Source organism: Octodon degus, unplaced genomic scaffold (genome assembly GCF_000260255.1).
Source record: "Octodon degus isolate 3935 unplaced genomic scaffold, OctDeg1.0 scaffold00002, whole genome shotgun sequence".
NCBI classification, from domain to species: domain Eukaryota; kingdom Metazoa; phylum Chordata; class Mammalia; order Rodentia; family Octodontidae; genus Octodon; species Octodon degus.
Window position 1 is genome coordinate 29,624,311 of NW_004524578.1, and position 25,492 is coordinate 29,649,802.

Below are 25,492 nucleotides of genomic sequence, written 5' to 3' on the forward strand. Positions count from 1 at the left end.
AATCAGAACCACTCAGAGTAGGTAAAATCTATCAGTTTGAGTTTGACTGCCTGAATTTGCACTTTTCTACTTGGTGATAAAAATGTAGTTAATGAATAATTTTGCCATAAGCAGGACCAAGAAGAAAGTAACATAAAAAAGTAAAAGACTAGAATGGCAACCAAGGAGCTGCTGGAGGTGTCAGTTTGTCACACGGTTGGGCTGCTACTGTAGGAAACTGCTTCATATACCACTGAAAGTCCCTTAAGAGAAGAAGTTTTAATCCATTGCCTGTTGACATCTGCAGAAATAAAGAATTTATGGTCCACATTCTGCCATGAGACTTACAGATTCATTAGCTTTGCATTTAAAAAGATTTTTTTTTAGTAGCTTGCTTTTTTGGAAGCCACATTGGAGTTTTCAGTCCTGCCCTGTCATTTTGGCCTGTGATGTACATACTTGCCGGCATAAACCTTTGATTTTTCTGTGTTCTTCATAACTAAGTCTAATCCGGGCCCAGTTCAGATCATACTAGAATCAACTGATTGTGCATCAAAAATGTTTCCCATATCTCTTGCCACTGTCCTCGTCTGTACCTTGTTGCCAGTTAGACCATAGCGAAAACCTGGACTCAACAATCATATCTGAAATGTGAGCCTGTTATTGCTACCAATCAGCATTCTGACCTTGAGCTAACTATTTCATTTTGCTCAGGCAGAAAATGAGGAGGTTAGTAAGAGCAAGTACCTATTTTGTGAGACTGTCTTGAAGATGAACTGAATAGATTCTAGTATAGCAGTTGTCAGCCTATGCCTCCCCTCCTCCTCTTGCTTCTTACCCTTCTGCATATATCAGGAAGTTTTAGTTTCTTTCTGCCTTTGACTACATTCTTCAATTTGGGAAGAATGTCACATCTCCCCTTATCTGCTCCTTCCTTAAAGTCCACCAAATCAGACTTTATTCCTTCACCTCTCTCCCACAACATTGTCTATAGCTCTGTGTTCCTCCCTTAGAATAGCTTACTGAGTTGTTCTCTTGCCTCTACCACTATCACTTTCTAAGTTTAGGAATGGAACTTGTGTGTTGCATATTTGCAAGTGTTCAGGACATAAGTGCTGAATTGGATAAAGTGATTAGAGCTTCATTAGCCCTTGCCCATTTAACAGAAGCCTCGCTTGTGAATCCAAGGTTTATTTCCAAATGTCTTTCCATTTTAGTTTGTGTGACCCATCCAGCAGGGATCAGTACTTAGCATATTGTTGGCATTTGATGAATATAACTGCTTTGAACTCTACATCTGGTTGGTTATATTCTTAGGCAGGGTGACTGTTTTGTTTGCTATAAAATCATGTAATAAAAAGATGTCATTCTATTATACAGCATTTCATATCAAAGTCCAAAAGGGGATACCCTAATATTATGTTTCTCTAGCACTGCTATCTAAGATAATAAGGAACACTAGTAGGTTCAGCAACTAAGGCCAAATGCAACAGATACGAAACTGGAGTAAAATGTCATGTTAAAGAAGCATTATGACCTTACAATCTTCCCATGTTTTCAAATTAAACTTAGCATCATTTTAATAAATCTTGTAAGAGATAAATCATGACTGATTATAAGCAATGGGTAAAGACATCACATTATAAAATTTTTGATTAGCTAAGTGAGTCTCAGTCTGGGCTCTATGAAACAAAAACAGACTTTTACTTCTGTCCAGTTATCTCGTGGAAAACCTCCAAATGATAGAGGGGAATAAAACTTCCAACCTGCTAGATGTCTGAAACACCAAGTTTGTGGTTTCTAAACTCAGGAATGAATTCTAGGAAAAATTGAATTTAAGAGTACGAAAAATTTATTGAGAGAAAGAAAGCTTTTTTCTGAGAGGAAGAAAAGTGGGGGCAGAAAGTTGGTTGGTCCTACAATTCCTGAAAACTGTGGTATTACATTACAGCAAAAGGGGATTTTGCAACTGTGATTCAATTAAAAATTTTGAGATATGAAGATTTTCCTAGATTATTTGGATAGACCCTAAGTGTGAGCACAATTTTTTCTATAAGAGAGGGGCAGAAAGAAATAGGACTATAAAAGGAGATGTGACAGTCCATGTGGGACATGAATTATAGGCTGTAGGCAATGTGCAAAAGCTAGAAGGACAGGAAAATGGATTCTTCTCCAGGACCTCTGAAGGAATTGGCCCTTCTGAAACACCATATTAGCCCAGTGAACCTGATTTTGGACTTCTAGCCACCAAGACTGTAAGAATAAATTTATATTACATGAAGCCCCTAAATTTGTGGCAATTTGTTATAATAGTCCTAAAAACTGAATACACTCCCTACTAATGACTGTGTATAATTCTAGATATATTAGTGGCACATCATCATCCCATATATATCAGGTCTTCATTTCTTTGCTTTTTAGTAATGTCCTGAGACTATCTCAGGATAAAGTTGGAAGAGATAGGAATATTTCTCAAGGTCAAATGTGAGTGGAGTAAAGGAGTAATATTGTACAGTTTCAGGGAATTTTGAACAGTGCAAATAAATTAATAAAATATAATCTAAAGAAATAATAGAAGAAGGAAAGTATGATGGCTTGAACATACAGATGGGCCCCCTCCACGCCTCATGTGGTTATAGTTGGGGAGTTTTGAGATGGCTGAATTAGAGTGTGAATGTAGATTAAGGATGTGATACTGGGATTAAGGGTTTGGATAATGGAAGCACCGCCCAGGGCATAGGTGGAACCTCTCAGTAGGCTTGGAGCCTGGATGGCAGATCAAGAGACAGAAAGAAGGCGGGCCTGCTCCTGCTGCTCACTGCTCTGGCTGCTTGGTGCCTTCTTGCCTGCTGTGTTATGGATGTGATGCCCCTCTACATACCACCCTGTCTTGGAACCAACCAACTATGGACTGAAACCTTTATAAACTGTGAGCTGAAATAATCTTTTCCTCCTTTGAGTGCCAAATATTTTGTCTCAGTGACAAGAAAAGCAACTAAGACAGAATGAATTAAGGGGCAACAGAAAATCAAGTGAGGAGAAGAGAGAAGAAGAAAAAAGAGAGAGACCGGAGAGTACAATTTAGCTGTATCAAATTAACTCTGTAGACAGTTTGTGACAGGTGGCTTCTGTTTGGTAGGATTGATGGCTCTAGGCTGGATCTTTGGGAGCAGAGAGACCTGTCAGAAGTTGACGCTATGACAGAGCTGTTCCTTCTCCACTGTGTGTCAGAGACATCACATGCATTTTATTGTGGCCTCTTCTGTCCTCAGCTGCTGTGTCTGGGACTACTCCAGATCCAAGAGTATCTCCACTTGCCTTTCAAGAGATTTATAGAGAAAAAGAGGGCCAAGGAGCTGGTTCAGTAGAATAAGCACTTTGCCTTCCAAGTGCAAGGTCCTGAGTTCAATACCTGGTACTGAAAAAAAAAAAAAAGATGCAGCATTGTTTTTCACCAAAACTAAATATTTTTCAAAACATTCATGTTAGAGTTATTTCTAAGATAAAACAATTGACCCTGAAACTGCAAAATAAAAAAGTCACCAAAGGGTCTTTTTTCAAAAATAGAAATGTGGAGGTGAAAGACAGTGGTGCTACTCAACAGAATGCAGAGGGGACTGAGTATGTGTGCAGTTTTGGAAGCTTAGCTGTCTCAGGAATGTTCTGTAGAGCTAACTTGCCCCTTTGGGGAACATTTCAATAATAAGCCCGTTGCCCATTTCTGGTAATCTCAAACCCTGTTAAGAAATAGAGCTTGTTACTTTGCTGAAGACAGAACCTTCAGAGAAAGGTCAAGTGAAATTTTGGGCAGGCCCTACGTTTAGTTGTAACTGTGAGGTTAATGGACACTAATTAAGACTGTCTTTTAAAAAGCCCTTTTCTTGAGAATTATAGAAGACCAGTTAAGAAAAAATCAGAGCAGACTTTTTGGAAAAGTAGTGTTTAAAGTGACTGTGTGCATAAGGTAGCTCTCTGTTTTTGAGTAAGCTCCTTGCCTGTCCTAGATAAGATGCTTACTGTGTGCCAGTCCTAATGAAGACATTCCCAAGTTACTGAGGCGTGCTTCCTATCTCATGTATGTGTCCCACCAAAATCTCCTGCCTGACCTTTCTTTCACTCTGAGTTCACTTGAGTGCAGCCATATACCCATTGTCAGTGTTGGGGGCCTGCTCGTTTCTTGGGGGATTATGGATTGTCTTTGCTGCAGAAACTACTTTCTAGCTGCCTTCTGGTGGCTTCACCTATCACTCTTGACCATAAACAGCCGTGTTTGTTAAAGAAGTGACATTTTGCGAGCAGAAGAAACAATTTTGGGTGGCTGTTTTTAGTCTCAGACCTGTGTCTTTGGGCCCATATAAGCCTCAGTTTGTTGGTCTAATCTCTAATACCCTTCTCACTAGTTGGTGGTGCAAAGATGGAGATTCTCACAGCCCAGGCCACTCCTCTAGTGAGATGCCATTTATGTTTTATTTGTTTTTGTTTTTGTTTTTGTGGCTGGCTCAGCCCACCCTAGGGATGGGCTGACATGGTATGTGGTGCCAGCGATGGAACCTCAATTCCCGTGTGCTTGCCTAAGCTTGCCTAAGTAGGTGCTTTAGACTGCTGAGCTATGTCGCTGGCCTGAGATGTCATTTATGGATTCAGACAACTAGGTTTTGTTTGGGCCAGCCTCAGTAGCTAGGAACTTATTAATATGGGGTTGAAAGATACTTCCAAGCATGTGCAAATTCTTGCCTTCTTGGCACCTGAACTGTTGCCTATCCCAGAAATACTTGAGAAAAGGTGTCACAGTTCTCATCATTTGTCATAGATGGTCGTTGGGGTGCTCTAGACTCCTGCTGTGCCTTGGACCTGCATCCACTATTCAAATGGCTCTCTTCCTTCCTGTCAATTGGCCTAATAAATATTTCTGTAGGATTTCTTCACTCCCCACAACTTAGTCATGTCCCTGGAGGATGCTAAGGAAGTTACTGTTTCTCCCTTTCTTTCTACTCCAGTTGTTCTAACATCCATATCTGATGATGTCACATAGCTAATTGCAATCCTCCAGTGGTGATGAGTATACCAGAGTGAATGAAGTTCAGAGTGAAAGCTTATAAGGGTTTTCAAAGTTCTCATCTCTCTTCTGAATATAGCCACAACTCTGGCCAGTTTGTTACTGGTCATGCATTTCAACTCTCCCTCTCTGCACATGTTATTACTGCTCAACATAATTTTCCGCCTAACTCATTCTCATTCTCCAAATTTGGAACCTGAACCTTCTAAGTCAAATGTCCCTTTTCTGTGGCCCTATAGTAAGTTGACTTAGCTCTTTTAATTATTATTTAGTTATTTTTAAATTACAATTATTAGCACATCTAATTGAACAGAAAATTGATTTCTGTGTGACATTTTCATGATACAAATAATATCTTTGGTCAGAACCACCCTCCCTATTGGACTCTATTATCTCTTACCAATTCCTGTAGGTCTCCTTCCATTACTGACCTCTTTCTACTGTCAAGTGCCCCTCCACTATATATTATTTGTCTTTATGAGTCTGGCTCATTTCACTTAAAATGATGATTACCAGTCCCTTCTTTTTTTTTTTTTTTTCCTGCAAGTGGCATGATTTCATTCTTCTTTTTATTTAATACTGTAATATATTCGCCATGTTTTCTTTATTTGTTAATCTGTTATGGTAGAGCTTCAATGAACAAAAATGTGCATGTATCCCTACTGTGTGCTGTTGAGTGTATATCCAGGTGTGGTATACTAGTTTTACTATATTGCAGTTTTATTTATTTTTATTTATTTATTTTTGCAGTTTTATTTGTAGGTTTGCTTTCTTTTCCTTCTGTATTTTAGGGAAGGGCCTACAGGGTGTTCAGGGTCTCACAACTAGATCAGACTTATAGTGCTTCTCCTGTTTACAGCCTCCCAAAAGCTGGGATTACAGGCAGGCGCCACCACAAATAATCTCAGTGCACGCTGGGGGTGGGGCCGGCACAGCAGGCCCGGGGATTGAACCCCGGCCCTCGCGCCTGCTTGCAGGTGCTTTAATCCACTGAGCTACTTGGCCACCTCTTATTTGTAGTTTTTTGAGGAACCTCCATACTGACTTCCATAGTTTGTGAATTATTTTATATTACTACTCAGTACTGTACAAAGATTCCCTTTAACCTGCATCCTCATCAGAATTTATTTTTTTGTTTTCTTGATAATAGACATTCTCAGGGGGATGAGATGCAATATCGGAGCAGTTTTAATATTCATTTTTGATGGCTAAATATATCGAGCATTTTAAAAGAAATATAACTACTGGCTATTTGTTTTGAGAAGTGTCTAGCTCATTTACCCACTTATTGATTCGGTTACTTATACTTTTGGTGTGTTAAATTTGAGTGGTTTATATGTTGTGGCCAGTAATGCTCGATCAGATAAATAGTAGACCAAGATTTTCTCCCATTTTGTACGTTTTCTCTTCATCTCTTTCATTCTTTTCCTTTGCTGTACAGCTTTTCAGTTGGATGTTGTACCATTTGTCAGTTCTTGCTGTTTCCTAAGCTATTGCAGTCCTGTTCAGAAAATCATTGCCCATGCTGTTATCTTCAAGTGGTTCCTCTACTAATTTCAAAGTTTTAGGTCTTACATTGAGGTTTTTAATCTATTTTGAATTGATTTTAAGTTTTCAATCAAGCTTTTTATGAAAAAAATATAAAATAAGTTTCTCGTTACTGTACATTAAGACTACATGCTTCTGAACAAAGAAATAAGTCATCAGTGAATTCTTTGTAATACTGGAGGTCTACATACTTGGTAGCTTTGATCTGAATTTTTTTTTAAATCTCTTTTTACTCTTTTTTTTTTAATTTATTTATTTATTTATTTATTTATTTTTTGTGTGTGGCCAGCTCAGCCCACCAGGGGGCGGGGCTGGCTGGCATGTGGTGCTGGGGGATTGAACCGCAGTCCCTGTGCTTTGCTAAGCTTGTTCTAAGTAGGTGCTTTAGACCACTGAGCCATCTCACCAGCCGCTACTTTGATCTGAATTTATCAGATTCTTGATGGAGGGTGACAATGGCATTGGTCAGTACAGGAGTCAATCCCAGTATCCCTCCCCTTTTTTGGGAAGGGTCTAATAGGACATGATCCTTCTTCCAGTTCCAATGAATCAAAACCACTATAACCCCATTCCTTCCCATCTACCTCAAGGTACTAGCAAGTGGGCCAGTGCCCAACCAGACGAGGCTAGGGGAATTCAGGTGATGGATAGGGCACAGAAAGGCTATTCTCAACACCTGGGGCCTGCCAAGTGGTGTAAAGGAATCCCCAGGGAGCATCCCTGTCCCAAATGAAGTATGTTATGTAGCATTTGAGGTCAATACGTTACAGCAATAAATAGCAAAGTGAGGTGGGGGAGAGGTTTCTGGTAGAAAATTAAGGTGAATGACTGAAGCTGGGGGCATCCTAGGAAGGAAGTCCAAGAGAGTCTCAATTCCCACAGCTCCCACTGATCCCTGCTTTGGAATATCAGACTGAGGCTCTGTTCAGGTCCCTCTACATTCCTTGGATTAATTTTATACAAGGTTGGAGTCAGATGTCATTTCAGTTTCTACATGTGAGTGTCCAGTTTTCCAGAACAAGTTCTGAAGAGGCTGTCTTTTCTTTAACATATGCATATTTTTGGCTGCTTTGTAAAACATTAGATAGTTGTAGGTGCACAGGTTGATTTCCAGGCCTTCTAGTCATCACTGTCTACATGTCTATTTTTAGTACTGTGCTCTTTTTGATACAGTGGCCCTATAGTATATTTTGATGATGCTGATATTGTTCTTTATGCTCAGGATTGCTTTAGATATTCAGTCTTTGGCTTTTGGTAAAGCATGAATTTTAGAGTTGTGTGTCCCACAGGTTCTGGTAGACTGTATTTTTATTTCATTTGATTCTAAGAATTTAATAAAAAATTCTGCTTTCTTTCTTTAGTGACTCACTACTCATTCAAAATTTTATTGTTCACTCTCCATGTGTTTGTATATTTTCTGCAGTTTCTTTTGCTCTTAATATTTTTATTAATTTGTGGTCTGATTAGAGGCAAGAAATTATTTCAGTATTATGTATTTGTTAGATTTGCTTCATGGTCTTAACTATAATCTGTTTTGAAGAAAAATCCAAATGATGATGAAAAGAATTTTGCAGCTGTTGGATGCAATATTCTGTAGGTGTTACACTAGGTCCATTTGATCTATAGTGAAATTAGAACTCTGATGTTTTTGGTTGATTATTTTTTTGGATTGGGTTATCTGCTGGTTATAGTGTGGTAGTGAAGTAATCTACAGTCATTGTACTCAGTACTACCTCTTGCTTTATGTTCTTTAGTGTTTGTTTTTACTGTATTTTTTTTTTTTTTTTGGTAGAATTGTTTTTAGGGGAGGTTTATTTTTTGTTTTTGGTGCTGAAGACCAAACCCAAGGCTTCCAGCTTGGTAGGCAAGCATTCTACTGCTGAGCCAAATCCCCAGCCCTGGTCCTGTAGCGTTTGTGTTATAAAATTGGGTTTTCTGTTTGGTGCATGTATTTTTACAATTGTTATATCTTCTTTGTGGATTATTCTCTTTTATTAATATGTAGTGACCATCTTATCTTTTCTGACAAGTTTTGACTTGAAGTTTGTTTTGTCAGATAGTAATATAGCTGTATTTATTTATTTATTTATTTATTTATTTAGGTGGAACTGGGGATTGAACTCAGGCCCTTGCGTTTGCTGGGGAAACGCTTATTCTACTGAGCCATCTCCCCAGCCCCTGCTCCTTCTTTTAGATCACATTTGATTGAAACATAATTCTTCATGCTTTCAATTTTAGTCTGTGTATGTCTTTGTTTGGAGGTGAGTTTCTCGCAGTCAGTAACAAGATGTTGTATTTTTAATACAGTCAGCTGGTCTGTGTCTTTTATTTGCGTAGCTCAGAACATTTATATTCAGGGTTATTATTGAAATGTATACACTAGTTCTTGCGTTTTTGTTGTTTTTCTTATTCTTTTGTTTTTCTCACTTATTTTAAAGGTTTGATGGTTTACTGAATTAGTGATATTTGATTGTTTTTTAGTTTTCATTTACTTTTCTCAAAAGGTTTATATTTGCTTGTGCGGTCATGATTGTTTGTCTTGGCTCCCCCTTTTTGTGTAGGATCTTAGAAGTATCCTCTGTAATGCTTATCTTGGAAGGTCTTTATTTCACCTTTAGTCTGCTGTACAGGAGGAGTCCTTTTTAGACTAAATCCTTGCACTGCATTTAAAGTTTTCAAGAAGTGTGGGTTTCTCCTGCAGTCAGGCCTGCTGGTCTTCTGTTTGTCAGTGGGCAGTCCGCAGTCGCCTTGTGATTGTGGCGTGGGGTCCTGCATCTCTTTCTCACTTTCCTGTGAAGCTGGAGTTAAAGCTCTGAACTGCTCTGTACTTTTCTCTCAGTTGCTTTTTTGCTGCTCCATGTCACATCTTTCTTGATTTCTGTAGCTCTTTCTCTGTTTCTTAGAATATATTTGTGCTTTTAGAGCCCAAACTCCTCTTACTTACTAAGTCATGAGAAGAACACTTTTTTCCTGTCATTTTAATCAGAAGTTTCTGATCTTTTATAAATACTGGTGCAATGAATGTTTCATATTTGTGGAACAGTATTTTTTGGGTGGATTTATAGAAGTAGGGTAAATGGTATGTAATTTTGTTAGATGTGCCTATGCATACATAAATTTATTAAGTTTTCTTTCATGGGTGAAACTATCTTACATTCTTACCAGGAATGTGTAAGATTGCTGTTTCTTCACAGCCTTGCCAACATAATGACTTAGCAACATGATAGATAACAAATGGCATCTGATTGTAGTTTTTCTTTCTTCTGAGATTTAACATTTTTCTCTATTTTATTAATTAATTATTAATTAATTTGGTAGAACTGGAGCTCAGGCCCTTGAGCTTGCCAGGCAAGCACTTATTCTACTGAGTTATGTCCCCAGAGCCTCTATTTTAAAGACCAGTTTTCTTTTTTGTTTGACTCTCTCCTACTTTTTTTTTTAACTGATCTTTTATTTTTTCCCATCTCAGTTTTTAAGACTTTTTATAGATTAGGGAGGTTGGTCTTGTGAAGTAAATTTCAGGTATTTTCTCCCAATTTGTAATTTGTGTTTTGACCTTATGGCTTTTCTTTCTTTCTTTCTTTCTTTTTTTTTTTTTTTGCCATGTTTTGATCAGAACCTTTAAGGTAACCAAGTTTTTTGTTATCATGATCATCATCATCATCTTTTTTATTTCTTGTGGATTGAACTAAAGGCTTCACATGTGCTAAGTATGTGCTCTATCACTGAAATACAACCCCATATTCAAATTTATCAAACTTATCTTTAATTTCTTCTGGATTCTGTGTCATAGTTAGAAAAGATTTGCCTCTTTTAGACCATAAAAGAAGTCACAGAGCTGGGGATATAGCTTAGTGTCTTAAGTGCCTGCCTGGTAAGCATAAGGTCCTGAGTTTGATCCTCAGTACAGAAAAAAAAAAAAAAAAAAAAAAAAAAAAATCACCATCTTTTCTGCTCATACTTATAAGCTTTCTTTTTTGGTGATACTAAGTATTGAACTAGAACCTTCTTACTGAGCTATATTTCAGCCTTTTCTTTTCAAATTTGGAGATAGGGCCTCAGCGTGTTTCTGAGTTGCCCACACTGAGCTTGGCCTTGTGATCCTCCTGCCTCAGCCTTCCAAGAGTGGTGGGAGTACAGGTATGTACCTTGATGCTTCATTTTCAAGGTTTTTTGAATTGTTCTGGACAGTATTTTTTTCATTTGATTTTTTTTTTCAGTACCAGGGATTGAACTCAGGACCTGCTCTTGCCAAGGCAAGTGCTTTATTCTACTGAGCTATCTCCCTGACCCTCATATGATATTTAAAATCAACTTATGAAAGTAAAATAAATTTACTGGTTTTATTACCAGATGCACATTATAAATATATTTATTTGCTTTGGAAAAATTGTATCTATATAGTGTTGAGTAGTCTTAAGTAAAAGTAAACAATAGTTCTTCATTTGCTCACGTGTTTTGCAAAATTTTCAAGGATCTTTGAAAAATGTAAGCAAATAACTGTAACATTTTCAACTGGTTAAAATAAATTTTGACAATTGAGCATATATATATATATATATATATATATATATATATCATATTATATATATATCCATTGAAGAGCAGAAATCTTATTAAAATACAATAAAACTTGTCAGTTGCTTAGTTTATAATTTTAGAGTGCTATGTAACCAAGGAGAAGCCATTTTGACCTCCATGCAGCCCTATATCAGAGCCACATGCTCTGTTTCAAGATGAACTGCTTCAGAGGCTTTCAGCAAAACAGCCTTTGCTGTTCCTTCCTTTTACAAGTGGGACTGTCATATTGTCCCACATCTCTGGCCCATATCTTATTGTAGGGATAGTGTGCATCGCTGGCCCACTGGAGACAAAGAATACATGGTTCCTTGATATTGCTTCCCATGTTAATAAGTACAGTTTTACATTCTGTGTGTGTGTGTGTGTGTGTGTGTGTGTGTGTGTGTTTGGAGAGGTTGGTCAGCTACTGTGTTTCTAAGGTTTGGTGTAGGTTATCAAAGAAATAAAGGCAATTATATGCATCACACAAAGAACAATCCAACACTGCAAATCAAGCTCAGAGGGTGAATTCTCACTATATGAAAGAAGGTAGGATCAGAAATAGGGACTAATCTTACACACAATGGTCCTAGTCAGGCAGCTACTAGAGTAGGGACTACTTCCTAAAGGACTCTGTATGAGTCAGCTTTCTGTTACTGTGACAAAGTACCTGAGAAAAACTACTTAAAGGAAAAAAGATTTTGTTGTGGCTTGTGGTTTCAGAGGTCTCGGTCAGTGGTCAGCAGCTCTATTGCTGTTAAGGTTGTGGTGATGTGGAAGCATCATGATGAAGAGGCATGGCGGAGGAAAGCTGCTTACTCCATGGCAACCAGGAAGCAGAGGGCTGAGGGAGCCTGACAGCAAGGTGCCAAGGACAAGACTTAGTCCCCCAGGTCATGCCCCATGACTCATACCCTTTAACTAGACCTTATTGAGTTTGTTACCTCTCAATAATGCCATCAAACTATAAATCCTTCTGTGAATTAATCTACTTGGTAAAGTTAGAACTCTCATGATCGAGTCATTTTTCAAAACTCCATTAGCTGGCAGATGATCCTTAAATCGGATGAGCCTTGGAGATGAGGGTGCAATTTAGATCCCACGCGTAATAGGCTCCCCCCCCAAAAGCTCCAGATGTTCAAAGGCATTTTGTTAAAAAGCAGAGGGTTTGGATTTTCACTTATCAATCCAATTTTTAAAATACAGGATGACAACAAATTGCATTTTTCTGTTAAATTTTATAAGGTAATATTATATAGTACATACGAAAATGAACATTTTATCAAATTTATTAGATAATTTTTCTGTGCATGGTATATCTTAAAACAGTCAATGCACAATGCAGTGTTCTAATCTGGGCAGTAGCATCTGTCTCTTTCTGAATTTTCTTGTGTTATTGTCTATCCTCAAACAACACAATTTATACTCTCTACCAAAACCCCTGCAGAGGGTTCACGTCTCACACCCAAGCAGTATGACACACAAGTATGAAAGAAGATGATGCACTCTGGTGTGACCCAAAGCTCTCTATGGAACAAAGAGAGCTTCGAATCCAAAAACTCCTAGCTTTTTATGGCATCAATCAGGGCGCTGGGTGGGGATTGTGGCAGAGTGCTGGAAGAGAAGTTTTGCAGGCATTGGCTCTAAGAAGAAACAGCAGTTCTGTACCAGACACAGAGGCCCGCCAGTCAGCAGCACAGTGGATAGCTTAATGTATGCAAGGCTGGCATCTTTACTGCCAAGAAGGTTTACTATTTTTTTAGCCCCATAGGCCCAGCTGAGAGGTTATCTCGTTTTAGTCCTAGAATCTTGTAGTCTCTTGCTTGAGCCCGCATACAGCCATCAGCAGGTGGGAACAATTCTCAGTCGCATGCTGCAGTGAGGCACACTGGTGTCTGAGCCAGACTTGATCACATTCTTTTAGCCAATTAAGGGAACAGCTGCTTCCATGTAGCCAGCTCTGCGGGTATCAGTGAGCAGGGCTGAAGTAAAGGTCAGGTGAAGATCGAGGCCAGGGCTTCGTTTCTCAGGAGAGTGCAGCTTGGCGTTCTCCCACAGCTCTCAGGTGGGCCTTTCCTTTTTTTCTGTGAGTGGTATGATTCCAATGCAGTGTCTGCCCACTAAATGAAATGGTGAAGACTTTGATGATGGATGCCCTAGTTGGCATTTTGCTATCTTGTATTTTTTAGTTATTTGGTCTATTAGACCTAATGTAAATTGTAAATAACTTTTTGAATCCCTTTGTTTTGAATAAATTACAAATGAGTTTCAGATTGTTTGCTCCAAAAGGTGCATAAATATTTTATGATAATATTTTTCCTCCTTTTTGATTATAGGATAACTTGTTAAAGATTGACCACTTGGTCAACACCACCTATAAAAATTATTATAATCACGGACCATGACTGGAAGTTTTTGTTTCTTTTCTTCTTCTTCTTCTTTTTTTTTTGAACCAGGGATTGAACTCAGGCCCTTGCCCTTGCCAGGGAAGCGCTTATTCCACTGAGCCATCTCCCCAGCCCCAGAAGGATTTTTTTTTTTCTCCGAAAGCTTTCAGGGCAGGTTTGGCTGGCTTGAGTTGTGGGGATTGAACCACAGCAACCTGAGCCTGACTGCTTTGTTAAAGCAGCCACTTAAAGAACTGAGCTAAGGGGCAGGACTCCTCTTTTCTTCTTTCAAGTTCTATCATTCCTATATTATGAATACTTGACAATAAGGGATGTCTATTTTGTGTTTCCATTTCATAACATAGACTTCCTTTTCAATATGCTAATGTTTCTCCTTTTTTCAGTTTTTTCTTTTGCGTATCTTTTGGCACTTCCTTCCTATTCAGTTTTATCATCCCTAAATTATCTGTTTTATATTGTAAAAGAATATCACTGAGTTATGGAGAAGTATACATTATATGTAATATATTTATGATGAAAGTTTTTATATATTGTAGTGCAAAATTATAGGTTATGTTTTCACAAATAAAATAAAAACAAATTAGTAAAGGGGGCTGGGGAGATAGCTCAGCAGTTTAAGTACCTGCCTGGCAAGCTCAAGGACCTGGGTTTGATACCTGGTACTGCATGCTGTGCCAGCCCTGGAACTCTGGACGCACGGTACTGGTCACCAAAATGGGGCATGGTTGTGCACACCTGTAATCCCAGCATTGGGGAGGCTGAGATAGGAGGATCACTATGAGTCCAAGCTGGGTGGCAAGACCCTGCACCAAATAAATAAATAAATAAATATTAAAAATTGAAAAAAAAACAATAAAGGAAAATAATCAGAGCTTATTATTAGCTTTCACTAGAAACAAGCATCAAAGGCGAATACAACATTCTGAATTAAAAAGTATGGAAAAACAGTTGATATAAAACAAATAGACAAATATATAAGTGTATCTCATGCAAACAAGAATCAACTGCTTAGAGCAAGGGCCTGAGTTCAATCCCTGGTTCCGCAAAAAAAAAAAAAAAAAAAAAAAAAAAGAATCAACTGCTTGAAATGACACCTGCCCAGGCAAGGCTACACTTGGGACAGTACACAAATAAACACACTGCTTAACACTGAAGGTAAACTGCTTAAGTGCTAAAACACTGTCAAGATCTGGAACTTCTTTTTTTTTTTCTTAAGATCTGGAACTTCAAAAAAAAAATCTGGAACTTCATCGTGTTAAGATCTGACATGTAAAAATTACTTCTTTTGTAAAACACATCTTTAACATGTTTAAAGTGGATTTTCTAAATTTAAATACTAGTATTGCAGCTGAGAGCTGGGGAATGTCTCTTTGATGTGAACTGATGTCGAGTTTCCTGCAGAGTACATCATTAATCTCACTCATAAAGGCTATGCAACGCTAGGTGAGGATAGTCATAAATCTTAAAGAGCAAGATTTCTTTTGCAAATCCATGTTAAGATACAATTTCTAGGCCGGTGTGGGGTACATTCCTGTAATCCCAGAGTTTAGGCAGCTGGGGCAGGAGGATTCCCATGAGTTTGAGGATAGCCTGGGTTACATATAAGCGAGAATGCCCCTGTTTAGCTCAATTAGGGCAATGCTAGGAAGGCTGTTTGTTGGCTAAGGGCAGCCTGAAGATCATCAACCTGGACTCTGAGGCTTTTATTTTAAAATTCTGTTTATATCCTTTTTGTTATATGTCCTGTCATCCAATAATGGAAAGCATGGTTCATTCAGTCATAGTATAACTGGATGAGGTTATTTTTCTAGCTTTCATGTTGTTTCTAGGGAAGTATCGCTTTGAACTCTAAGGGTCAAGGTGTAAGGATAACTGTTCATGCTTGCTTTTGGGCTCCATTTTCTTGGCGTGTCATTTTTCCATTGTTTCACTTTCAATCTGTCTATATCTTTGCTGATGAAGGAAGGGTGTTTATTCAGGCAACATATAATTAAATCTTATCTTTTTATTCACCATGCTAATCTATGTCTTTTAATTGGAGAATTAAGAGCATTTACATTAATTGTTATGATTGAAAGGTATGTATTAATTCCTATCATTTTCTTGTTTTTCTAGTGTTTGATTTATTTGTGACTCTTATTTATTTATCTCCTTTCCCGAGAAAATTTAGTTTTGTCTCTTGACCTCATGATTATGATTATCCTCTTTTTTGTGTTTAGTGTTCCTTTCAGCACTTTCTGCCATGCTGGCTTAGTGTTTATACATTATTTTATGCTTAGCTTGGAAGTTCTTTATTTCTCCTTTGATTTTGAAGGATAGTCTTGTAGAATATAGTAGTCTAGGTTGGCAATTATTTTCTTTCAGGACTTGAAATACATCATTCCAAGCTTTGCTGGTCTTGAAAGTTTCTGTTGAAAAATCTGTGATTCTGATGGGCTTTCCATAATAAGGTACTTGGCTTTTTCTCTAACAGCTTTTGATATTCTGTATTTGTTCTGAATTTTTGACAATTTTACTATATTGGCAAATTGACTATGAAAGGTTCTTTTCTGGTTATGGGTATTCAGGGATTCTAAATTTCTCCTTCATGAGGATACCTCATTTTCTATGTTTGGGAATTTTCAGTGAATAGTTTTTCTATGGCAGCATCATGTACCTCTTCACTCTGCTTGAGGCCAGTGAGTTTGAGTTGTCTAAGAGTATTTGAATATTATATTCATTGATTCTTATCCTTTTTATTAATATCTGAATGTTCTGTTATGTGCATTTCGTTTTCAAGCTCTAATACTCCTTTATGGTTTGAAAGGTGGACCTTTGGAGTTGATCAACACTCTCAAGTTGATCAAAATAACCCCAGTTTCCTTGTAACAGAGCAATGACTTCAGAAGAAGGCCTATTTAATCATTATTTAATCTCATTAAATCATGAGATTTAATATTTGTATACCGTTAAGTTTAAATTGAGTTTTTAGTTTGACTGAGGCTTTCACTTCCAGGAATTATTTTTGCTTTTGTTCCTTTTTAGAGTCTTCATCTTTTTACTGAAGTAGTCTTTCACATCATGCATTATTTTCCTTAATCTATCCACCTACTCATTTGATTCTTTGAGCTCACTGATCGCTTCACCATTTAACTTACTCAATTGTTTCTTAGTGTCTTCTTTGATCTCATTGGTAATTCTAACTTTCTATTTTTAAAGTTCCTTGTCTGACATGTTATCCACTTCAATATTTGAGAGATATTTTGGGGGGAATTATACAGCTTTGATAGAATCTTGTTTCTCTCTCTCTCTCTCTCTCTCTCTCTCTCTCTCTCTCTCTCTCTTTATTCATTCATTTTTGTGGACCTGGGGATTGGACTGAGGCCCTAGAGCTCACCAGGCAAGCGCTTATTCTACTGAGCCATCTCCCCAGCCCCTTGTTTTCTCATGATTCTTGCATTTTTTGTGTTGCAGTTTGCAGATCAGTTAGAATGGATATCTCAGCCACTAATCCGTGGAGGTCTGTTTAGTAAGTAATGCTGTCTTTGTGATGGGCCCTGGGTTGCATGGCTCAATGTGGAAGCACACCCTGAACCTATTCATGTATTAGGTTCAACCCTTTGCACTGCTTTCTGAGGGTAGAGTAACTATCAGTAATATTAATATCTAAAAAACCAACCATATTTCAACATATAATTTAAAACTTACCTAAGTTCATTACTATTTCACTAGTCCAGGAAAAGAGAGAATACTAATGTAGAATGTGCCAAAAGAACAAAAACACAAAATAGGTACTAATGATGATATTTATATACAATGAAAGAAGGAGGAGGGGAGATGTGAGAGCGTATGAGGGAAGGAAAGACAAAAAAGAAAGGGAATATACATAGAAAATGAGAGGAGAGAGAGGGAGATTTAATCAATTACTGAACTGATAAAAGTCCAGAATTAGAAAAGCCTCCAAGTCTTTTATGTAAGAAGACATGATAAAATGGAGTAGAACACTCTCAAAGAAACTGCACAAACTGATACTCCCGCCCAGGTCCAGTATTCTTCCTTTGGGCTTATTTCTAATGAAGGAAGTTATTCCTCTTGGACTTTTATTGTTGGATACTTCCTGACACAGAAGTAGAGTTATATCTGAACAACTACTTTGAAGATAAAAATACACAATATAACCATCTTTGTTACTTTCCTATCGTCTTGTTTTGAAATTATATATTAGTTTACTTGTTTTTTTTAAATGCTCTTTTAAATAAATACATAAATAAATGTTTTTTAGTCCAGATTTCACCTTCTTAGCCTTTGTCCACATAGGAGAAACAGGTTGGGGAAATCTTGGAGGCTGGACTCTGCCTGTCTGTGGTTCTAGATGAGTGATAAGGGTTAGCTAGTATTAGGCAGGAAGTTAGACATTAGCAGGGGTGGAGATAGGTGGTTGGGGATTACCTGAGGACGTGAGGGGACTATATGAATAGGTAATGTGGTGTTTTTTTCCTTTTCCATAATCATTAGGTATGGATAAAATCCAGACAACCTTATGGTTTGAAACTATGACCCCCCAAAATGTAACCTACTCTGAACAGATTGATAAGTTTTGGGACCCATATAGAGTCCAGACCATTGCTGAGGGTTTGAAAAGTCTCAAGGTTGCAAAAGAAACTAAACAGAAGCATTCCATTTAGAGATTAAGCAAGAACATTTTTCCCTCTGCAGTTGATCAAAATAACCCCAGTTTCCTTATAACAGAGCAATGACTTCAGAGGAAGGCCCATTTAATCATGTAAATCTAGCCTGAATCTCATTTGTTGCAGCTGCCACCTTGGCACTAGCACACCTTCACACTAGAAGGATATTCCTATGTTGTTCTGAGAGTCTATTGCTTTGTAGTAAATTCTACCTGTACTCTGTATGGCTGTCTATGTGTCTTGTCTAAATTCTTTCCTTGAAGACACAGAACTGAGGAATGTCATTGGTTCTTTGTGTTGCCAGGACCAAGCCTCCCAGGGACACTGAGACTAGCTTGCACCCAATATCTCAATTTTGTGGGCATGGTATTTGGTTGTCTTGGTTAGTTTCTTATTCCTGAGATAAAATGCCTGACACTAAAAGTTAAAGGAGGAAAGATTTATTCAGCTTACAGTGTGTAGAAGTTTCAGTCTAACATTAGCTGCCTCCCAGGCAGAGTGGCATGGCAGAGGAGAAATAGTCAATGGCAGGGCAGGCAGAATAAAGCCAGCCAGTCTCCCATCTTTCCCTTAATGTTCCATCCAGACTACAAGCTTATCGATTGGTGCCATCCACAGCCAAGGTGGGCCTTCCATTATCTACACCTAAAACTGTGTTAAACCAATTTACTTATCACACACCATTAATCCCAGGTTCACATACCTTAGATCCAGCCATCTCTGAAAAGATTCACCAATGAGCTCATGAGGACTTGGGTGGATATCTAGGTATAAGTCATAATACTGGTAATAAGGGCACAGGACAAATTTGGAAGTCTTCCAAGTCTCTCACTAACAGTCTGTTGGTAGTTCTGGATAGTTAGGCCCAGTTCTGGAAATCACCAGGCCTTGCTGTTGGAAGCATGGCTGGCCAGTGTCTGCACTGCTGTGTTGCTTTGAGTACTTTTGAGAAGGGCAGAGGTAGTTGAGCACAATGGACTGTACTGGAATGAGAAGTGTTAGCACACAGCCTTCCACTGGTCTGCGTGCTTCCAGCCCCAGACCCTGTTCTCCTGCAAAATTTCATATGGCTGAACTCTTTTCCTGCCTCAATGTTTAAGGAGACCACTGTTTTTGTTTGTTTCCTTTTTGTTTGGCTTGGGTATTTCTCTCTGCCTTCTCAAATGCTAGCTGTGTTTCAAGCTGTCTGGCTGTTACACTTAGACTTTCCCAGCCTGAGATCTAGTCTTCCATGACCCAGCCATGGAAGAAAATTTTGGGTTTTCTTTGTCTCAGTCCCCTCTCACTTTGGGTCCAAGCTGCTACCTGGGGAGAGTGTCATCCACCTCCCTGGAGAGAAGTAGCTGTCACATCCTGGATATTTAAAAAAGTGAGGGGTTTCTGTTGTCCAGTACTGCTTACTGAGGCAAAGGGAGTTGCTGAAGATGGATTGCTACAGTAGTTCTGTGTAAATTCATCTACCACACAGTCTCCTCAAGCAAGGGTAGAGGGGGATTCTAAGATTGCTCCCCATCCCAACACAACCCGAGTCCATAAGGAAATGAATACCAGGAATGGCCACACCTGTCCACACTCACTTGGCTGAGCTCAGGTCGCCTTTCTGCTCTGGCTGTACGTCTGTGCACTGAGCAATCATCACAGTATGCTGAGATTTTTCTCTTGCTGTCTTGCCAAAGGGGAAGTCCCCTGCCTACGCTCACCTGCTGGCGTGTGTTGCCTCTGTTACTTATCTGTTCAAATACCAGTATTTCTGAGTTTTGCTTGGTTGCTTGCTTGCTCAAGTTGCTGGTTGGGATGAATATCCTGGAGTAGCTTGTGAGCACTGCCTTCCTCCATGCTGCTCTGGTCAAAAGCCTGAAGTTAACTTCTTGAAAATTAGGACTCAAGTCTGAGATGGAAAATATGTCTCTATGCTTTTGCCAGGAGTGTAATGTTGACAAAGATTTTGAGGTCTTGTGCTGAGTGCAGGGAAAGAAGGCTGCGGTAGATCTGCAATGTTTGCTGTGAACAGAGGAGGAGGAGTGATAGTGGATGTGCTTTGTGTGTGGGCTAAGGTCATTTGGGAACTTCTTAAACGAGAAACCATTTGCTTCATAATTCTTTCTCTGATTTCTCATAATAGTTGAGCAATGTCTTTGTTATATTGTCACTGCTGAGACAAAGTACTAGATCCCAAACTTAAAGGAAAAGGTTTATTTTGACCTATGTTTTTAGTTCATGCTCAGCTGGCTATGAGGCAGAAATGACATGGTGAAAGGGAAGGCTGCTGATGTTGTGGAATCCAGGAAGCAGAGAGCGTGGATGAACGAGGAGCCTTGTCCTCAGTGTCTCGCTTCCTCTGCTAACTAGGCCTCACCTCCTAACAGCACATTTAGCTGTAAACTTACAAGTGGATTAAATTAGTCCACTGACAAGTCTAGTGCCCCCATGACCCAGTCACTTTTCAGAAGCTCAACCTCTGCGCATGTGAGTCCTTTGGGAGCACGTTGCAGATCCAGACCATGGCAAGCAACCTCACTGTTTTCTGTCTTTTCTTGCCCAGCTGAAACACTGGGCCAAGAGAATAAGAGCAGTGTAAAATAAATATGTCTGTCTGGTCCTTCAAGATAGATCAAAGAATTGCTGTTGCCTGGTGGCCTTTTTACATGGCCTTATGATACCCCTGGGCCTCAATACTGTGCGGAGACTGTTCAGGGCAGAGAGCAGCCAAGGGCGCAGTTATAATATGAAGTTTAATTAAGGTATGAAGCTGGAAGTCCTTTTTCAGTGTTAGTCTTCAGTCGCTGTAACATTTTAGAAACAAAACATGTCTGAGACAAAAGATGACTGGAAATGGCACCAAATCCTTCGTGTGCTAAAATATAAATTTTTTAAAATGGTGCTCGAAGTCTGCATTCAGAGAAAACTACTTTGGTGCATGAAATTGCAGTTGCTATGACAACAGAGGCTGCAGCCCACTGGCTCATGCTTATAAAGAAAATAAGAATTGCTAGTGAATGAGACCAAACATTGCCTTAAAGAGAAAGACAGCCTCTGATTGCTAACTGAAGTGTCAGGCCCCAAGGAAATAGGTTCTCTAGTGCCCCCCTGGTGGTGGCGAACCTGTGGCACATGTGCTGCAGCAGGCTGTTCATGTCATTGAAAGTTCTCAAAGGTTCGCCATTTGTATGTGCTCATTTGCCTTTTGGTCTGTGTCCGTCAATTTTCTTTAGCCAGGTGAAGTATCCTGGCCTGACATGAGGGAGAAAATAACTAAGCAAGAACAGTGGTTGAACAGAAAAAATATTTTAAGTAAAGAGTTTGTTTACAACTTCTGGATAAGGAACCCTATTTTGCTCTGGTATTCAGGTCCTTGAAAGCTGAGGGAATGAAAGGTTTCTAACTCTGCATTGCCTCTTTGTTTTGGATCTTCACAGGCTTAGAATTTCTTCATTGGTTTTATTCAGAGCGCCGTAACCTGTGTTAAGCTGTGGAAGCTCTCATGATGGGGGTGACTGTCTACATCTAAATTTTGAATGTTTTTAATGAAGACAATAAAGTATATGGACAATGGTTGTAGAACTCAAGTTCCTTTCTATTTCTTTATTTTTTAATCATTTATTTATTTGGTCTTTTTACAAAGCTTGGACTTGTACGTGATCCTCCTGTCTCACCTCCCCAGAGCTGGGTTTACAGTCATGTACCACCATGCCCGGTTTGGGGGCTGTCACGGCATGAGGTACTGGGATTGAATGTGGGTCTTTGAGCTTGCCAGGGAGGCACGTCCATCACTGAGCTGTCTCCCAGCCCCGAAGTTTCTTTCAAACAAAAATTCATCTGTCAGTAAATGCCAACATTGTCTGTGTAGTTGTTTAGGTAAGAAACCTAGGAGTCATTTTTGACTTTTTCATATGGTACACATCGCTCTTCACCAAGGAATACTCTTGATTCTGCCTTCACAATATGCCTCCAACCAACCCACTCCTTCCTGCCTCAGCTTTTACCACAATAGGCCTAGCGTACACACTCATCTCTTGCCTGTATGACTTCATGTTCTCACTCTTCTCTCAGTAATCCTAACTTATTTTAAAACACTCATTCTCCCCACAGTTGACAGGATGATCTTTCTGTGTGAATTAAGTGTTTTATATTGAGATATATGTAACTCCTCAGGTGATTATAAGAAATTATAGAGTTCCATGCATCTTTAACCCAGTCTTATTCCATGGAAATATCTTTCATGATTGTGGCATGAGGTGGACATTGCTACATAAAGACATGGAACATTTCTAGTGCCAGGAGGATCTCCCTCTGATCCCCTTGTTGACCTTTCTTCACCATAGCCAACTTTTCTTTAATGCCTGGCAGCCAGTAATCTGTTCTCCATTTCTGTAATTTTTTTCTTTTCAAGAACATTATAAGGGGCCAGGGAGATGGCTCAGTAGAATAAACTCTTGGCTGGCAAGTGCAAGGACATGAGTTCAATTCCTGGTTCCGCCAAAAAAAAAAAAAAAAAGAACATTATATAGATGAGTTCATAGAATATGTACATCTAGAACTTTGAACATTACCTTGAAACAGATTGGTGATATGGATACATTGGTCAGTGCTCTCTTCCAAGGAGTACGCCATGTGAGTCTGTATCACAGAGATTGGTGATGCTGGCAGTTAAAGATTTTACCAGGATCAGAATAAGAAAAAATAGTTTATTCAGATTTGAATCCACTGTCAAGAGGGAGAGTAGACAAGCCAAAGGGAAGTCTGTGCTGGGGAGCAGAGATGACTTCATCTCGTCTCGTCTCTTCTCTTCCCTTCCTTTCCTTTCCCTTCCCCTCCCCTCTCTTCCCCCCTCTCTTTTTAACACAGTCTTTATACTGAGCAATATTCCAGCCTATTTTATTGTTTATTTTGACATAGGATCTGACTAAGTCACTGAATTGACCAAGCTGGACTTGAACTTGTGATCCTATTGCTTCAGCCTCCCAGAATACTGGAATTACAGGTGTATGCCACCATGCACAGCTATGCAGTGTTTTGTTTTTAAAGGGAAAAGTGTGGGCTAGAAGGAAGGAATAGCTTGGACCCAAGAACACTGGCTGCAATATCTGGGAGTACAGCACCATGTGTTTTTGTCTCCCTTGGCTGGCGATGTATGTCATCCCTATGATGAGACATGGAAAGGACAGTGGAACAGTTAGACAGTCATGCTGGGTGTGGGCAGGAATGCCAGGGGCTGTTTTGCTTCAAGCTTCTGAAGCAGTTCATCTTAAAGTAGAGTACCTGACTGTGATGTAGGGCCACTGATTGAATTTAAAATGTTGAACCAGGCTTGAGAGTGGAGTATGGTGATCTTCTTATTTTGCCAAGTCCTATTTACTAATATCTCATTAAGAGTTTTTATGCATATACTCAGGAAAGATTGATCTGCAGTTTTTTCTCTTTGATTTTATTTTTTGTATTTTGAGTTTAATATCAGGGTGATACAAACTTAAAAGGAATTGAGAAGTGCTTTTTCCTTTTTATTTTCTGGAACAGTTTGTAAAGAATTGGTGTTAATTTTTTAATCATTTGATAGTAACACTATGTCGATCTAGATAGTGTTACTTCTACTACTTTTTAAGAAGTTTTCAAAGTGTAAGTTAAATTTCCTAAATAGTAATAAGATTGTGCAAATTCTGCGTTTCCTATGGAGCAAGCTCTGGTAATTCGTACTTTCTGAAGCACTGGCACATTTCATCTGAGTTGTTAAGTTTGTGTATGAAGTCATTCCTTTATGTTTTCAATGCCTTTGGGGTTCTGCATTTATATCCTATTTAATTTCTGATACCGGTAATTTCTATTTTATGTCTTTTCTTTGTCAGTATTGGTAGAGAGGTTTATTAATTTTGTTGATTTCTTCAAGGGACCAAGTCTTCACCAGTGATTTTCTCTCATATGTTTCTGACTTATATTTCATTAATTTTTATTCTTGTTATTATTTTTTGTGTTCTTCTTACTTTAGATTAGTTTTTCTCATCTTTTTCTAGATTTTTGAGTTGGAAGCTTAGCTTATTGAATTTAGACTTTACTTCTTTTCTCATGTAAGCATTTAAGGTTGCAAGTTACTCAGCATTGTTTTAGTTGAGTATCACAAATTTTGAGATTTTTTGTATTTTTATTTGAATTCACTTCAACATATTGTATGATTTACCTTCTTGGCCCATGGGTGTTTTTAGAAATACATTTTTTGAGTATTAGAAATGCTTGGAGATTATATCAGTCAGTGCTTACTAGAGAAACCGATTTAATATAAACATACAAATATATAAGAATTTATAAGATTGGCTTATGATGGCCACCTGCAGAGTCAGGTGTGGCTGAATACAAGAAGATTGTGTGTGTTAGAGATCTGAAGGACCCAGTCAAAGCCTGGAGCTCACTGTGATGTCCTGTGCAAGTCTGCAGCAGGAGGCTGAAGAGTCTACTCTGGAAGCCAGTAGACAACATCCAAGGTGAAGGTGAAGACTGGAGTGCCCCCGAAGGAACAGCAATGAGCTTCCTTCCTCATTTTCCTTTTATTCCATTCAGGTGATAAGCCTGCTGGTTGGTGGCATACCTACCTAAGCAGGTACTTGGTCCACTGAGCTACCTTGCTGGCCCTTCATTGGGTTTTAAATTTTGGTTATTTTATTATTATTCATTTTGGAATTCAACAATGGTTGCTGTATTGAATGACGTTATCTTTAAATTAGTTGTTTTGGTTACCAGATATAAATTTGAAAAATTGGTTAAACAAAACAAAACAACAAAAAAGTTGTAAGAAATGAAAAAGAAAAAAATAAGAATAAGGAAAAAGAATTTAAGCATTAACTGCTCTTTTCAAAAGACCAGCAGAAATCAGCAATACAATTATCCAAACTATCCTGCACATATACACAAATATATCTTTTCCTCTTCTTTCTTTTGTCCTTTTTCTTATCTTAGTTTTTCCTTCCCGTTGAACAAATCCTTTCTCTTTCACAATATCTATTATACCTTTCAGATTTTATTTACTCTTTCAGGTTCTCACACTAGTAAAACAATATGATGTTTGCACATGGGTCTGATTTATTTCACTTACCAATACATTCTTTTTTTTTTTCCTTTTGCTTTTATTTTTATTTTTTTTTTGATAACAATAAAATTCTTCATAGGAAAATTTGCATGGGTTTAGGTACACAATTTCTGTACAAGTATAGGCAGACATCATCAGATTTGTACTGTCACATACATATGTTATACTTATGTAGTATTTCAAAGCTTGTAGACCAAAAATG

At 38.5% G+C, this 25,492-nt stretch overlaps 1 protein-coding gene and 1 pseudogene across 1 annotated transcript in view; one reads left to right on the forward strand and one right to left on the reverse strand.

The window, feature by feature from the left end:
* Positions 1 to 25,492, forward strand: part of Gpr176 (G protein-coupled receptor 176) — a 230,282-nt gene that overhangs the window by 117,154 nt on the left and 87,636 nt on the right. The gene's annotated exons all lie outside the window — the stretch shown is intronic.
* Positions 1 to 25,492, reverse strand: part of LOC105741574 — an 86,543-nt pseudogene that overhangs the window by 13,427 nt on the left and 47,624 nt on the right.